This window comes from Micromesistius poutassou (assembly GCF_964030765.1).
Source record: "Micromesistius poutassou genome assembly, chromosome: 12".
NCBI lineage: Eukaryota > Metazoa > Chordata > Actinopteri > Gadiformes > Gadidae > Micromesistius > Micromesistius poutassou.
This window is the reverse complement of record NC_140282.1, coordinates 17,520,988-17,537,567: the sequence shown is the minus strand read 5'-3', so window position 1 is coordinate 17,537,567 and position 16,580 is coordinate 17,520,988. Positions and strand designations below refer to the sequence as shown.

Sequence of the window (16,580 nt, the reverse complement as noted above, 5' to 3'; positions counted from 1 at the left end):
GGAAAAGCGCGCTGAAAAAGATTCATAATTTTCTCCACATAGCTGCCTGAAGAGCCGGTCATTCAGAGCATGGGACTTTATTTTGCTTATTGATTTGACCGCTACATTAAGGGACTGATGGAGTGAGTCAGAGATGTTTTTTTGCTACCAAGTTGTGACGGTGCAGTACACAGTGCACGGTAAGCACGTGAGGGACCTGTTTCTTTAGGAGCGTCGCAAAGCCGCGGTATCTGCAGACCATAGCTGGCGCTCCGTCCGTGGCACATGCGATGATGGTCTCCATCGGGATGGCCCTCTCCTGCAGGAACTCAGTCAGGGCGGTGAATATGGTCTGCCCTCGTGTGTCGGTGGTGAGATACTGCCCAAACAAGAAGTCCTCCTTGAGATCCCCCCCCCAGACAAATAACGAACACAGCCCATTAAGAGGGCATCGTTGTCAGCAGTTGTCGTCTCATCAAGCTGGATGCTGAAGGGACACACACACGTAAGGTGGCATACAGCTGCTGCTCAGTGTCGAGCGACAGTATCATTGCTGAGCGGGATGGCCTTGATGACTGGGGTAGCGTCCCGCTCCACGACTGTGGAGATAGCCTCTTTTATTGCCGGAATCACCAGAGACTCACCCACAGTGAACGGTAAGCCAGACATGGCAATTAATAAAGCAATGTTGTAAGACGCCACCAACCCGCTTTCGCTTTGATTGACATTCCGGGCGAACAGGGTGTTGACTGTAGGACGCCTTGAATGCTGATCTCTCAGAGACTTGAAGTAGGCCGGATTGTTTATCGGTGAAGGAATAAATCCATAATTTATGTAATTTGCATTGTACTGTCTGCACTTTTTCTTGCTATCCGCCATGTTTGTTTGTGTTGTATTATTAAAGTTGAATACGTTACAGTGAATTGTGTACATTTCTATTGGTTATTGAACTGTTAACCCGCAAACTTGAGTCATGTTTATCGGCGTTAAACATGACCCAAGTTCGCGGGTTAACAGTTCAATAACCAATCAGATCATGACGATAGCTGACGTAGCGTGAGTGCGGGCGTGTGCAGGACCGCGCTGTATGACCACTGAGCATAGATAAACAGTCAAATGTAGCTGGGACGGTAACGGGGTTAGAAACCCATGAATGAAAATAGCCTATTTATTTCAGGTAGCCTATTTTTGCACCAAAAATTATAACTATGAAAAGTTTAAAATGAAAAAAAAAAAAAAACCTCTCACGTTCCCAGCGCCCCCCTAGGTTGTACGAACGCCCCCGTTGAGAAACCCTATCCTAGACCAAAGGGTATCACCAAGTACGGTGATAGCCCCGGTGTAAGCCCTACGAAGGTCTCATTGTTTTAAGATCCGAGCTCCCTGTAGTGATTCGAGGGGAGGTGTGGTTCCTGGTACAAGATCTATGGCACAGTCATAAGATCTATGGGGGGGGGGGGGGGAGGGGGGGGTAAGTCCTTAGTGGGTGTCTTGATGAAGACCTACTAATCCCAGTACTCCCTGGGAATATTGGACATGTCTAGGTTGCTATTACCCTACCTAACCATACCTGTGGAGACGACAGCCAGACATGTCGGGGAGTTTGACTGTGGAACCTGGGATCAGCTATGTGAAGACCTATGCTTTGGAACAATTTTACCGGCAGACCTAGAGGTCGCTGCAGCCCCCCTGGGTAACACACCACGTCTGAAAGGTGTATATGTATGTATATAGAGCAGATTCTTCCTGGGTGGGTGCTTTAGCATCATTATAACAGTGTCAACGGGCCTCATGATGTAGCAACAGATGTCTGGCTTGTTATTGGCAGTTTTCTTCCCTTCTCATCGCTCATCACCTGCTGTTTCCACACCTGCTGTTTCCACACCTGCTCCTTCCACCTTCTAAGCTCGTCCAATCCCTTGCACGTCACAAGGCCCGCCCCGCATTCGCTGCAACATTCTGGCCTGCGGAACCGTAGCTCCCACTGCACTTGTCCGGGTGTCCTTCAGCCCAGTCCTTCGTCACTTCATTCATGCTGGGAGTGCTGAGCTCTGTTTGTCTAGCTCAGGTCACCTCCTGCCTCTGAGCCAACATGGGAATCAGGCATCAGGGGTATGCTTGATTTGCATTCCCTGTATTGCATCCTAACTGTGATTCTACTGCTATTATTCTATTTAGTCACATATTCATGTTGTTGTATTTATAATACCCCGTTAAGTCAAGACTAGGGCGGCATTAGCTCAGGGGGTAGAGTGGGTTGGCTGGTAACCGCAAGGTTGCTGGTTCGATCCCCGGCTCCTCCTAGCTGAGTGTCGAGGTGTCCCTGAGCGAGACGCCCTCACCCTAACTGCTCCCGTCGAGCTGGTTGTCGCCTTGCATGGCTGACGCCGCCGTCGGTGTGTGAATGTGTGTGTGAATGGGTGGATGTCAGGCAATATTGTTAAGCGCTTTGGGTGGCCACTGGTTACAAAAAATGTGCTATATAAATGCAGTCCATTTACCATCCAAGTCTAGGGTCTTTAGCTCAGTACGTGATCAGGCGGTGCTGATAGACCATCGCACCGCCTTTTGACCTTCCCCCCCAGTATTATCCTTCCGACTGTATTCATAGTGGAGCGCTCGATTTCAATTTCTTGTTTCTCAATTTCTCACCGTTGTCATTGTTGTCGATGCAGGGCCATTTCTCTTGACCTACATCTGATCTGCAAGACGTCCCGTCTCTCTGGTGTATCATATTCTGCCTGCTTTGTTTCGCCTCAACACAGATACTCACTTCCTCTCATTACCACTCCACCTAAAAATCATCCCTCGCTCTTTCTTTCTCTTTCCCTGCCCACAAGCATCTCCATTCACTCTACTGCTCCACAGCTGCAGAAAACACACCCACCCGACTCGATTTTTCCCTTTTTAATAAAGCACCTCTTTTTATAGCCTACTGAAACTGCAAGAACCTGTGTCACTTCCTGCGATGCTGACAGTTTGCCATAGTGCGTGTGTGTGTGAAGTGTGGTGCTTGTGTGTGTACGTTGGTGTGTGTGTGTGTGTGTGTGTTTTTATGTGTGTGCACATCTAAATAAAGATCTTATCAAGCATAGCGAAGAGGACCAATAGTGAACAGAAGAAGCTACAGAGCAGTGTTCTGTATACACGCACAGTGGTACAGTAGTCAGCATTAATTTCAAAACCTAATCAGGTTAACAGTCCCAAGTTAACCGGGGGATTGCTCTTCATGACATGATTGAGTTATTTATCTAGTTATATCTTAGTTTTTTGTTTTGTATCTGGAAAAAATAAATAATATTTAAAGTTTTATGTTTGAGTTTTGAACTACAGTACATGCTTTGAGTGGTCCTGTGTATTCTAGTCAACTATAATGGCAAAGACTTATATAAACTACCATCATATGTTTTCTTAAAAATCTACTCTTAAAGCTTGGTGTATTTTTAGTCACGCTAACATTAACGTTAGCGTTAACATTTTCACGCTAACACACAAGTCTTGTGTCACATAAACACGATCCAGTGATTACAAATCTTCCAACTCTTTATTATTTGATTATCGACCAAAAATCACATAAATCCTTTGGCACATATCATAGATGATATGTGCCAAAGGATTTTTATCAAAGTCCAAAAATGTGGGATCCTTAGGCAATTTACTGTTTTTAACTAAATTCAAAATGGTGGAAAATCTGACCACCCGGAAGTGGTAGGGCACTTGAGCCAAATTTGTTCAGCATGAGGATGTGCATGTGTGGCCAGTTTCATGAGTGTAGGTCAAACCGGTGACGAGATATGCTTGTGCAAAGTTTGCACTTTTGAACAGTTGGTATAGCGCCACCTTTGGGCCAACCTGAATTTGACGCATAGAATATCACATTTTACAGCAGTCCCCACAAATGTGCCAAATAAAAATTAGTTTTCGTTCAGGGGGGGAAAAATGCAGTCCAAGACGGTGGAAAAAAACGCGAGAATTTTGGTCGAAGCAAAAACAATAGGGACCTTGCAGTGTCCTGCTCAGTCCCTAATACAATAAAAAGACACTCTATATACATATGAACCGTAATAAGAAGAATAATATATACAATTGTGCAGAATGATGCAAGTAGTGCAAAACATAATCGGACCCAATTATATTCTTTCTTTACACTCAAGGATTCCTGGCAATTGGTCCTCCAAATCAAGTGAGTAGTGACAATTATACTGTGTAGCAGCCCTTGGAGCCCTTGGAAGTACAGAGAGAGAGTCTCGACTGATGCATAAGGTGTCTTTTATTTTCTTCAAACAACGTTGACCAAACTTTAATCCTCGCGTCGTCACCATGCACCGTGAAAACTGCGTTGAAACAATGCAATACATACAATACTAGTTCACACGGTACTAATTTACACACTACATACATACATCATTTATACGAAACACACAAATTACATAGCCATAAAATCTTGATACAAAATCTTCATCAACAAAGGAAAAGAAACAACAATCATACCTCGCTGCGCTCTCCAAGGTATGCGAGATTACGATCCGATTCAGACAGTGATTTCTCCTTTCATTAACGAACAAAGTGCAAATGTGCAATACCAGTCACATAGATCACATTAAAATCCCATCATAATGCAAGCACCCGCCATCTACTTTCAAACTCCTTTCCCTTGTGCAGAAGCAAACTACGGGGCTACCGCTAGGACAAATATCATACAGGTGAAGGCATTTCCGGTCATATCGCGCACCCGCACGTACACACGTCATATCAAATAAGAAGTCAGAACATTAATGAATAAATGATGAATATGAAGACAATAAAACCACAGAAAATATTGCATAAATATTTGCACTTTGCCCAATCTGTATTATTGTTTAACAGCACAATTCTAGCAACAGCAGAAATCCAAAAAGTGGTCATTTACATACTGTTATACTTGTTTTGACATTATAACAATAGACATGACAGACGTGGGATTTGCCTTGTTCAACCAACCTCCTTTTTCCCCAGAAAATTGCAAAACATACGTCTGTTCTATCTTTTCTACTTTGTCTACATTGTTGACGCTCAACCTCTTTCACAAATAGGCAGCCCAACACTAGAATTATTTTCTTTCAATTCCTCAAAGTAACTCTGCTATAATCTCGCTTGTTGATTCAATAGCATGTGGATATCTACAACCAGAACTGTTTTCCACATACAACAATGGTGTTGTTTCTATTCACTGGATTATTTTACTGTAGTAGTCTACATGGCAGCAAAGAAGACAGACATTGGGATTACAGGTTTAATATGACTACACGCCAGTGTGGCTCGTACACCCATAAAGGGTTTAAGTGCCATTATTTATATGACAACACCATTTGCCAAATGGCTTTTATGGCATGCCTACACTGTGTGTGACGGTACAAGTAGCTTCCAGATATATGCTGTATGACGCCATTAGATTGCTCTCTCCGATGTACTATCATTCTTTCTTTATGGCTATGGAAGCATTAGGTAGTTAAAGACAAAATGAAATCAAGCAGCACAGTGTCATGGTTAGCAGGGAGTACCTTGGAAGGCAGATAGCTGACGAGTCACTTCTTTGGAACAGCGTCTCGCAAAGAAGAGTATACAGCAGCAGGGCGGACAGCGCTGAATGAACGCTTATAAATAATACAGCATATTTTGAAAATAACCCTCTCTGTAAATGAAGGCATATCTGATGCCTTCTACCATCTTCAAATGTGATGAAGAATATACTGTCAAGGGAACCTGGAGTAGGCATGTTTGGTTTTGAAGTTGTTTCAAGATGTGTACGATTAGCATTTGAATCAGTTAGGACTGCTAAACTTTCCCATCTTAGAAAAATCCTGCTGTCCCCAAAATGAATGTCCTTGTAGTAAGGCCATGTGGTCGGTATACGTTGGTATTTTAACAAGCACCTTTTTTTTTTGTAATAATAACTATCTTTTGAAACTGAAGAGCAATTGGGAATTACTGATTTAAGTACTGGCCACATTTATGCTATAATGTTTTGTTGTTACACATTGTTTGTCCACCCCATGGCCTAAAGGGGCTTGACAAGTTAACATTTTAAAGAAGTGTTGCTAAAACTCAGCGCATTAAGCCCTTACTCTGACAACAGTGTTCTCTTTGTATCTGACTCTCCACGCAGCACTTATTGACCCACTTCTGGAAACTGACTTGAAGCAGCATTCGATTGCTCCCCAAAATGAATAAATAACGAAATAGTTCAAAGAAATAAACTGGATGCAACATAAAGAGGGAATGAAAGGAAGGGAGAATTTTTAATTGTTGCTAGTTTTAAACATTGCTGTAAAAATGTTTGTGTTTGAGAAGAAGACTTAACATTTCCATTAATGTAAATAAGAAGGCTCCATGATTATTACACAAGCACACGTTCTTCCAAGCACACAGTGTATTAAGTGTGGACTTATTTAAAAGTCATTCTATACAAATGGATTTTGTACATTGTGAAGGCTGCTTTTCTCTACAGTTCTGACAGGCATGCATGGCCAACTGATGGTAAAGATTAAAGCAGTTTGGTTGGTAGTAAACAGGTTGTATGAAATTTAAAAAAAATGGGATGGTACTGTTTGCATAATCTAATGAAATTGATTTATGCTATTGATTGGGCTCAAGTTTGGCTCTAGAACGCGCTCTGACAAGGATACCTTTCAGGGTTGTAGATATATAATTAACCATGATATTTAAAAATGAAGTTAAGTTAAGTTGCCAAGGGTATGGTTTTATTTTGGACCGTCTTGTTATTAACGCTGTATTCTGGACAAAGTTATGTATACAGAGTCAAAGGAAGATGGACTCTGATGCTAGTATATGAGAGCTATATGCGAAAGTGACACAAAATAATGTTATTGAGAATTGAGACCTCTTTAGGCCTATCTTTAAAGGACATCTACACAGGACCGATTTACTTATTTATGGAGAAAACTTAAGTGCTTGCTTGGGATCATAAAGGAATTGTTCAACCAGACATTCTTTCAGAGCGGCTTCTATCCCCCTCTCCTCTTCACCCACACGCGGCTTGTTTCCTTGGTAAAAAGGGATTTGTTGCTGAAGATCTCACAAAATGTCCTTCCATGCTCGTCTCCCTTATTTGGGATTACATAGGCTAATCCGCACTTGGGATTTTATAAAGCAAAAGGAAATGTGACTCCCAAAAAAATAACTCCCATTTCCTATGTAAAATAGGTGGGCCCTAAAAAGGGGGTTGTTATTGTTGTCGTGAACCTTTGTGTTTGTCATTGAATAAAAGACATTTGAATCCCTTTGAAATGTTTTTTTTTTTTTTTGTGGCACTAACCAGGGGATTTGCTGAAAAGCCCCCAGTGGGAAAATAGGTGGGAGGCGTCCTGCACTGGATGAGACTGAAGTGCGGGGGCATTGTTTACGCATTCCTCGTGGCACCCCCGCCTGGACCCCAGCCACGGCGACTCACGACAAGGTGCTGTCAATTAGGACACACCGGGAGCAGCCACCCCGCCTCCCTTGTCTCTTCCATTTCTGCATTAGCGACGCTGGCAGCGGAGGCATAAAGCATGCCACCACATACATTCTGTTCTCAGCCATCTGTGGTATGGAATCCATCAAGACAGTGGCAGAAACCAAGGTCTCTCTTACTGTGGCGTGGGTTAGCAGCCTCACTGCTGTCAGTTTTTAAAAAAAAAAACAGCACAGATATACTATCGCAGCACACATAGGTAGTACTACGCCACACATCTCCTACTCCCGGAAGATACAGACTCCTGGGAGAAGGACTCCTCGGAGACGGAGTGGTACACATCCCCTGCAGCATTGCACTCCGTGGCACTGGTGGCCCATGCCTTATTCCATGAATGAAGTTGTAGAATGTAGTTTCGAAATGGCCCTTCATAAAAGGCAGACAAACAACAACAACAATAACAACAACAAAAGCATGCCCCTGAGATCTCGCCCTGCCAACCTTTAATCGCTGAGAATCACGGAGACGACAATAAACATATACAGGGGGGGGGGGGGCTGGTATCCTTACGATGAGGAGGAAGCTGTCGTAAGTGAAATAAAGAGAGGAAAGCTTTTTGAACGATTGTGTGAATGGCCTTAAGCACAGGAGCTCCAAGGTTACGCTGTGAATTCCCTGAATTCCCTGTGCGTCTTATTGTACCTGATCGTTATCAGATGACCGCCATGAATAGAAAAGTGATCACCAATACCACAATGCAGATGCATTTGCAATTAGGAAGCTCATTAGATATTTGTGTAACTGCCTTACATTATTTTAATATTCCTGATACTTCCTTTATAAATATTTCAACATTTTTATTTCTCCAAGCTGTCAACTGTAACTCAATAAAGCCTAATTCATTGATACATGTGCAGCATGCAAGCATTTTGGCCAAGTTATGAATTATTTGCGAGGTCCCAGGAAAAAAAGGGAAGGGTACTTTTGACGAATTTGTCAAATACTTCTGAGGATGCTGAACCAAATACATCAAACCAAATACACTATTCTTATTATTGGGTAGAACACTTTTTCATGCAAACATTTTGAGGAACTAGAAAGATTGACATGACCTCTACATCACTGCCATTCGGTTCTCCCACCCAGACTCATTTAACTCCCTGTTTGTTCTTATTAGCAATTCAATTTGATTTGTCTCCACCTGCACCTGTCTTAAAGGCCTTTGGTATACACATCATGTATATATAAATATATGAGAGTTGCCAACTGCATTACACATTATTTGTTCTTTCATGAAATTATAATGCCATTCATTATTATTTAATCCTATCATTAAATGATAGGATTCCAGTAGCCGTTCTGTTTGTTTTTGTGTGTGTGTGTGTGTGTGTGTGTGACAGAGTGTGTATGTATATACATATATACATAAATAGATGTATAATTGTTCTATTATGATGCATTGTTTAGGTTTGGCTTGATTCAAGTTCATAAAAATTCAATCTAATAGAGAAACTTAAAGGACAATTCCGGTATTTTGAACATTGAGGCCCCTTTCTGGTTTATCTAGGATGAAATAGAGTGGTTGACAGCGAAATTTTGACTATTGGTCCTGTCTCGGGTATTTTGGTATTTTCATTTACAATCGCCCCTGCCTGCTTCAGAATGGCTGGCTACGGGCATTCACAAACCTGTCCTTAAAACAACCCTAAACGTTTTTTTTTCAGAAATGTGCAACTCACCCAGTGGTTAGTGATGTTTGTTGATGTTCCAAATCAAGTATCTTAGCAAGTACAGTTCTGTCGTGTTTTATTTGGCATTTTGTAAATCCATTGATTTGTGTTGGAAGACTCATTGCTCGTTGACCGGAAACGGAAAGGGGCTGGTTGTAGTCTTTTCGCTCGGTTCTAGCCCTACTGTTGAGACGGAGCACCGAGCGAAAAGACTACAACCAAACAAACAGCCCCCCTTTCCGTTTCCGGTTCTGGTCTGGTTTCCGTTTCAATGGGATTTACAAAATGCCAAATAAACACGACAGAAACTTGGAACATTAACGAACACCACTAACCACTCGTGAGTTGCACATTTCTGAAAACAAACGTTTAGGGTTGTTTTAAGGACAGGTTTGTGAATGCCCGTAGCCAGCCATTCTAAAGCAGGCAGGGGTGATTCTAAATGAGCCAAATACCCGAGACAGGACCAGTAGTCAAAATTTCAGTGTCTAACACTCTAATTTTATCTAATTTTATCTTAGACAAACCAGAAAGGGGCCTCAATGTTCAAAATACCGGAATTGTCCTTTAATGTTCTGATTTTTTTCCTGATGTTCTGAAACCTCTCTCTCTCTCTAAATCACGTCAAAGGAGAACCCTCTAATCTGTTAAGAATGGAAATGCTAGAAGAAACCATGCCAAATATATGGAATCCACAGATGTCACCACGAAAATATGCAATTCAAATTCTTTCCCATGAGTTTCCGTTTGACAGCGAGTGTCTGGATAGAGGACGATGAAAAGCACGAAAACAGGTCAACCCTCTTACGGGAGAACAACTGCCATGAACTTATGTTCTTGTCAACCCATTACATATTGCTCAGTCTGCCTATCTCGATATTCTACACATAAAGCCATCCATCTTGCCCATGGAGAATTTTAATCTATGTGTTGCTTCGATATAGGTGAGAAAGGATTACTGGCAGAAAATCTATGTAGAGACAATACAAAAAAGCATAGAAGGATTTATCCATTGGGAAGTGGTAAACAAAGTGTCAGTTGTGTGTTTTATATGAGGGGGTGATTTTTTGTTTTTGTTGATTTGTCAATTTTCATTTCATGGTGTCTAGTCTTTTTCCACAGGAATAATACATTTGAAGTTGTCCTCATCAAAACAATAGACATCTTATGATGTAGTATGGATTACTACAGATATGCAGTCATCCTTGACGTAGATATTTTTTCTACAAAAAAAGCAATGCAATTCAAATAATTTCCCATGAGTTTCCGCTTGACAGCGAGTATCTAGATAGAGGACGATGAAAAGACGAAAACAGGGCAACCATCTTACGGGAGAACAACTGCCATGAATTTATGTTCTTGGCACAAATATTAGAGCAAACTAAGCCTATAATTCAAGTGCCCTCATCAACAAACAGCCATGGCAGAGTCCCAATTAGTGACTACGGAGACTTCAGCCACAAGTGATGTCTGCGTCACAATGCATGTGTGTAACCGCGCCGATTGTCTGCACGGTGGTTACAGCTGTAGTCCTCAACCCACACATGGAGCCAGCTTCTCCAGGATTACGGCTGCTTCAGGGGCATGATTGTTTGCTCTTTTTTTTTTTTTGCTGGCCACTTGCATGGATTTGCCAAAGTCAGCAAATGTGAACCGCACAGGCTGGACCCATCATGCAGAGCACGTCCTATAGTGCTTCTCCAATCAATGGACTGCAGGGTGCCAAGGGGACGGGGGGCCTGGACTGGTGGGCCGCGCTTGTGTGTGTGTGCGCTTGTGTGTGCGTGCGTGCGTTGAAGCTTCTCAGGCAGGGCGGCAGTCTTATTGATCAGGAATATTGGGGGGGTGGGGGGGGGGGGTGGTTGATCCAACACATTCAGAACTCCAGCAATCTGTTTCCATGGCTCGTCCACTGGGTTCTGACCTACATTACAGTGACAAGTAAACAGAGCTTCTGAGCTGAAAAGCTCCAACCCCAGCCTTTCTTCTCAGAGTCTCTGGTCTCACCCCGTGTTGGGGTGCTGCTTCAGCTCCTTCCACACTGCTGCACTGTGTGCAAGAGTGCCAAGCCTTTTCGCTTATGCGATTAATGAATAACCGACTGCAGTTTCTAGTGCTGTCTGGTGGTTTGGTGTCTTTGGTGTTTGTTTAGGTTTTTCAGAGCGATTAGTTTGTGTTATGTGATGTGTGATGAGGATTTTTAGGAGGTCCACTGTGGCTGACTTAATAACCATTATGCACCCAAGTGACTCCCTGCTGTTTGTCCTGCATAAGCTAAACAAGTCCCTTGTTCACCTCTGTCAGTACGTTTACATGCACAGCTTAATCAGATTAAAGCCATAGTTCGACTATGCTCTGCAATTGTCCGGTTATACACGCCAGTGAGTAAATCGATTCATTGACCGAAGCATGTCATGCCCCGGTAAGATAGGTGGCGCTGTACCCATTTCAACTTGTGGTAATAGAGCCACCGGCTGACCTCTTTATGTCACCAGCAACAACAAACTCTGGCGGCATTCGAGAAAGATGTTTTCAGTAGACAGCTGTCACTGTCACTTCGGGTCCATGTCACCTCAAAATAAATGATTTTTTCTCCTGACTTGTTTACGATCTTTATTCATTCTTATTTATTTTGTTATTTATTTTGTGCCCGAAGTTACTACTTTACAACCTTGGTGATGACCCACATTTAGAAAAACATGTACTTTTAATTCAGCCTTGGGTGAAATCGAAGCGTAGTGTCTGTGTGCTTCCACCTTTAATGAATGCATGCCATGCGCGCTCCCGCGGCCGGGGATACAATTCTTATAGGGGGTAACTACATTCACCAGCTTCCTCCATCTTCTGCGCCACCTTTTTAAATAAACCGCCATTTCTTGTTTTTTCGACGGCAGCACGACTATCGTCTCCTTCTACTTCCGGCTCACGGCCCCCGGAAAAAGATCTCGAGCAATCCCAATCCGTACATGCACGCTTAATGCGACTAACTATCGAATAATCTAGGGGTCTTAATTCGACTATGAGAAACCCGTAGCTTGACTAAGGTGTGTACATGCATCTTAATAATCCATTCATAGTTGGACTAACCCAATAATTGAGTGTCATGTAAACGCACCGTGTGATAGGTTCCGTCTAGATGGCCTAACCTATCTCTTGTCTATCTAGATTGAATATAGGGTGGACTACACCACCTCCGGAGAGGATTGTGACAACAGCTGTATGCAACTGTCTCCAACTGTTTCCACCTGTTCAGACAGAGAAAACTTCTCTCTTTGCATCATAAAGTTAGAGTGATCATAACAACATAATAATAAACCACCTCTCAAACACAAGCTATGAGAGGGCTTTTCTAAAACAGCCGAGAATCAAGACCACCTAAAACGAACATCACTGCAGCGATACCACTAGGTGTTACTAACAACATTACAAAATATTACCACGCTACAGCAAAGCTGTCGGCGATATACAGCAAAGGACAGAGCAACAGGCAACTAATGTGCATAGCCCTGTTGTACAGATATTGTGTTGAGATATTGATAGCAACAAGATAAATCAGAAAATCCTCTACATTGGGAAGGGATCTGAAATCCCTGTTGCTGCCTTTCTCCTCACAGAGTAAACACAGATCAAACAAATGCAATTTTACAAGGCAGGTATTTACCCGCACTGTCAATCCATTCCATATTGCTCAGTCTGCCTCGATATTCTACACATAAAGCCAACCATCTTTCCTCCATGTGTTGCTTTCCATATAGGTGAGAAAGGATTATTGGCAGAAAAATGTATGTATTATTAGAGACAATACAAAAAAGACATGGAAGGAAAAAAACAACATTCTTCTAATCACCTGGGAAGATAAAAGACAACTTTGATGGTATTTCCAAGTAAAACTGGTAATAAGTGTAGGACAGAATGTAAGAGAGGTGCAAATTTATCCATTGGGAAGTGGTAAACAAAATGTTACTTTGTTTTTGTTGATTTGTCAATTTTCATTTTATGTTGATGTAGTAAGGATTACTACAGATATGTAGTAATCCTTGATGTCTTTTCTGCAAAAAAACATCATTGCAATCACACGGTACCACCACAGAGCCTTAAACATCACAAAGGACTCAACCCACCCCGCCCACCACACTTCAAAATGCTACTCTATGGCAGACACTACAGATCTGCAAAAGCACATACCACCAGACTCAGAGATAGGGTTAGAGATAGGGTTTCATTCCTGTAGCCATCCGGACTCTAAACACAAACTTGTAATTCCCATACCTGGTACATACATAACCCCCCAGAATCACTCTAGCACTTTAAGACTGATACAGCTGCTCAAACCTATCCTTTTAATAATCTTTTAGCTTGATCTAATATTTATTATACATATTTTTATGAATTGTATGTTGTGTCTTGTCCCTGTGTTGTGGCTCCAAGCGGAGCTGTGCTCCAAATTCGTTGTATGTTTTTGCTGCATTGACAATGTTCATTCATTCATTCATTCATTCACTTCATGCCAGAGCAGATAAATAGTTAATTTCCCCCATCATGTTCTCACCCAAGCTTGCAAGAACCATCAAATGCAGGTACACACACACACACACACACGAAATAGCATGCACACACTGACACAGAAGCCAGCTGAAGACCATAACTGTGTGACATGTGATGGTTGTTAATGCCATTATGACGTGTGTGTACAATGATGAGTCGGTAGACACAAAAAAAGACATGGAATGACCCATTGCATAGAATCCCTTGTAATGACATGTACCGCAGTCAAACCTGCACCAGCGGTGTCATTTTCTTCACATAGACACACAAACTCTCCTCTAGAAGATGAAGGGACACTGAGACCTGGGAACGCCACCTACCTGCCAACATAGTTCAACAAAACCTGTCCCTTGTCATAAATCAAAGCTAAACGTCCATTAGAGCCCACCAACAGCGTGTACTGCTCATGATCAACCCCTTTGATCTTCTCCCAAGAAAAGATCCTCAACGTGTTGCGAATGGACATGTCAGATCAAAGCTAAAGCCATGCTCCCTGGTCTCTAGGTGGCACAAACGGCGGCACTCACAACACTGACTATGGGCCTGCTCCTTTTATGTTCCAGGGCACAGGTAGCAGTTGAAGAGAGCACACGTTATGCCATAAACCATGTGTCCTGGTACGTAATAGGAGTAGACCCATAATTTGTGTTATGAGCGACCCCTGTGTCCCAATGACACCACTGTGAAAAGGGTCTATTAGGACACGGAACTATACCTCTATCTTCTCTTTGTTCAAAGGCGAGCTCTATACTGTGTTTTCTGGACTGCACCCCCTGCTGTGTGGGATTGATAGTAAGCTGACCAAGAAGGAAAGGCCGCTGTGCTGCATTGCACTCTGTTGGCCACGCGAAGGGTCACACACACCTTTTGGCCGCACCTTCAACACCACACACCATGTGACCTCATTATTTCCTGATTTATATTCTATTAAGCAGCCTCTAACAGCTGTAAAGACAGCCATGGTTCACTGGCTTCCCGCACTACCAGGCACTCTCCATTACATCGCTATAGCTGTAATTATACCGTCGCCATGCTGGCATGCTTGTTAAACTTGGAAAGAAAGAAAGAATGAAAGAAAGAAAGAAAAAGAAAGAGAAAAATAGCGAAAGAAAGAAAAAATTTAACACATCCAATATATTATAATGTGTTTTACTATCTTAGTGTTTTTTTTTTTTTTTTTTTACGCCTGATACAAATGACTATATTTGTCATTTTTCAGAGCCGAAAACATGCTACTTTGATGCTACGATGTCCCATGTGTCGAAATCAATAAATAAAGTGTCGGCAGCTGCTGACCTAAAAACGATTAAAAATGATATCAACGTATTAAGATGTACTGCAGAGCTGATACACCATTTAGATTTAAAGGTCCAATATTGAATTGGAAAAGGATAATTGGTATATCCATTATCAGTATCATGTAAATTCCTGAGTTAGAGACTGCGTTAATGAGCTCAGATGAGGATTGATTATATTTACTTATTGCCTAGCTCACATTCTTTTTGAAATAAATAAGCCATGTAAACAGCCTTTCAGCAATTTTAAGAAAAACAGTAAATGATAAATGATAATAAATGATAAAGAATGTATATCCAAATCAATAATCTGTACATGTAGAAAATAGATGGATGTGCTCTGGGATCATTTGCATTTCACATGATCAAGCATTAGCAATTATTCAATATTCAATAAGATACGTCCATTTTGTGATTTTGAAATGAGAGAGTTGCTCATGTAACACTCCACAAAATACAGAATCTCAACAGAATGAGCCATGCAGACCCAGACAACCCCTCCCCAAACCAACCCACCCACACTCACACTCACACTATGCCCACTAATCACAAATGGCCCCTCCGTGTGAGAGGTGGACGCAGGGTGGAGTGAAGGTCACTCAGGACCCCAGGGAGAATCTGGACGTCTGGACAAACAGATCGCTTTTTCCACAGTCAAGTTCTCCCAGCAACACCCGGGAGGAAAGCAGGAGTGTATGATGAATTGTATTTGCTTTGGCAAAACTGAGAGTCATGTTTGCCCCAAAGAGTTCAGGTGCCTGAGTTGGTGCTGCGTACTGATTCTCCCTTTGTATCTGCCATGGCGGGCCACACTTGAAAAGCTTTGAAGTGTGTGATGGGGAATGATCCGATTTTTTGTCCAGTTGTATGAATCAGAGACTGATTCACACACATTCGACCACACACACGTTTTCGACACTGGAAAAAGTGAAGTTATTATTGGCCACAGAGAAAGAGGGACTGACATACGGTGGAAGGCCTGATAATTGGCAGGGGAGAGAACGCTGGGACGCAGGAGTTGATGGACTACTTCCAGCGACGACTGTAAAAAAAATACAACTTGATACACACATGTCAAAGCTTATAGCGTAACTACAAATCCTTGGCTCACCCACATGTAGCAGAGGCCGGTTCGACCGCTCGCGGGTCTCGAACCTGCCACCTCTCGAACTACAACACTACCGGCATGGGAGTCGAACGCTCTAACCACTGAGCTAAAAGCCCAGCAGCTGGTTGCACCAGCAGAACGTAAGGTCCCACTTAGGCTACGGTGAACGTAAATTGCCCAAACGTTCGACTTTACACTCGGTTTCGGCCCACGTACAAACCAATATTCTAGAGCTATTCCATACAATGCATAGCCAGGTAGAGGCTAACTCGACAAAAACTCACGACACTCACTCAACGAATAGCATACAAAGCAGCAATGAGCTGCAATTTATTATAAAAATCTGCCATCAAATAGCTTAACCTCACGCCTATACCGCCCAAGTCAATTTTAGAGAATAAATGACTGTCTAACTGTTTTGTTTTCCCTCGTATTTGGGTGCTAACGCGTCTTCACTCGGATAAGGTGGA

General features: G+C 42.4%; 1 protein-coding gene across 1 annotated transcript in view; it reads right to left on the bottom strand.

The window, feature by feature from the left end:
* tspan4a (tetraspanin 4a) overlaps positions 1-16,580 on the bottom strand; it is a gene marked incomplete at both ends in the record, with an annotated part of 86,548 nt that overhangs the window by 68,910 nt on the left and 1,058 nt on the right. The window lies entirely within an intron of this gene.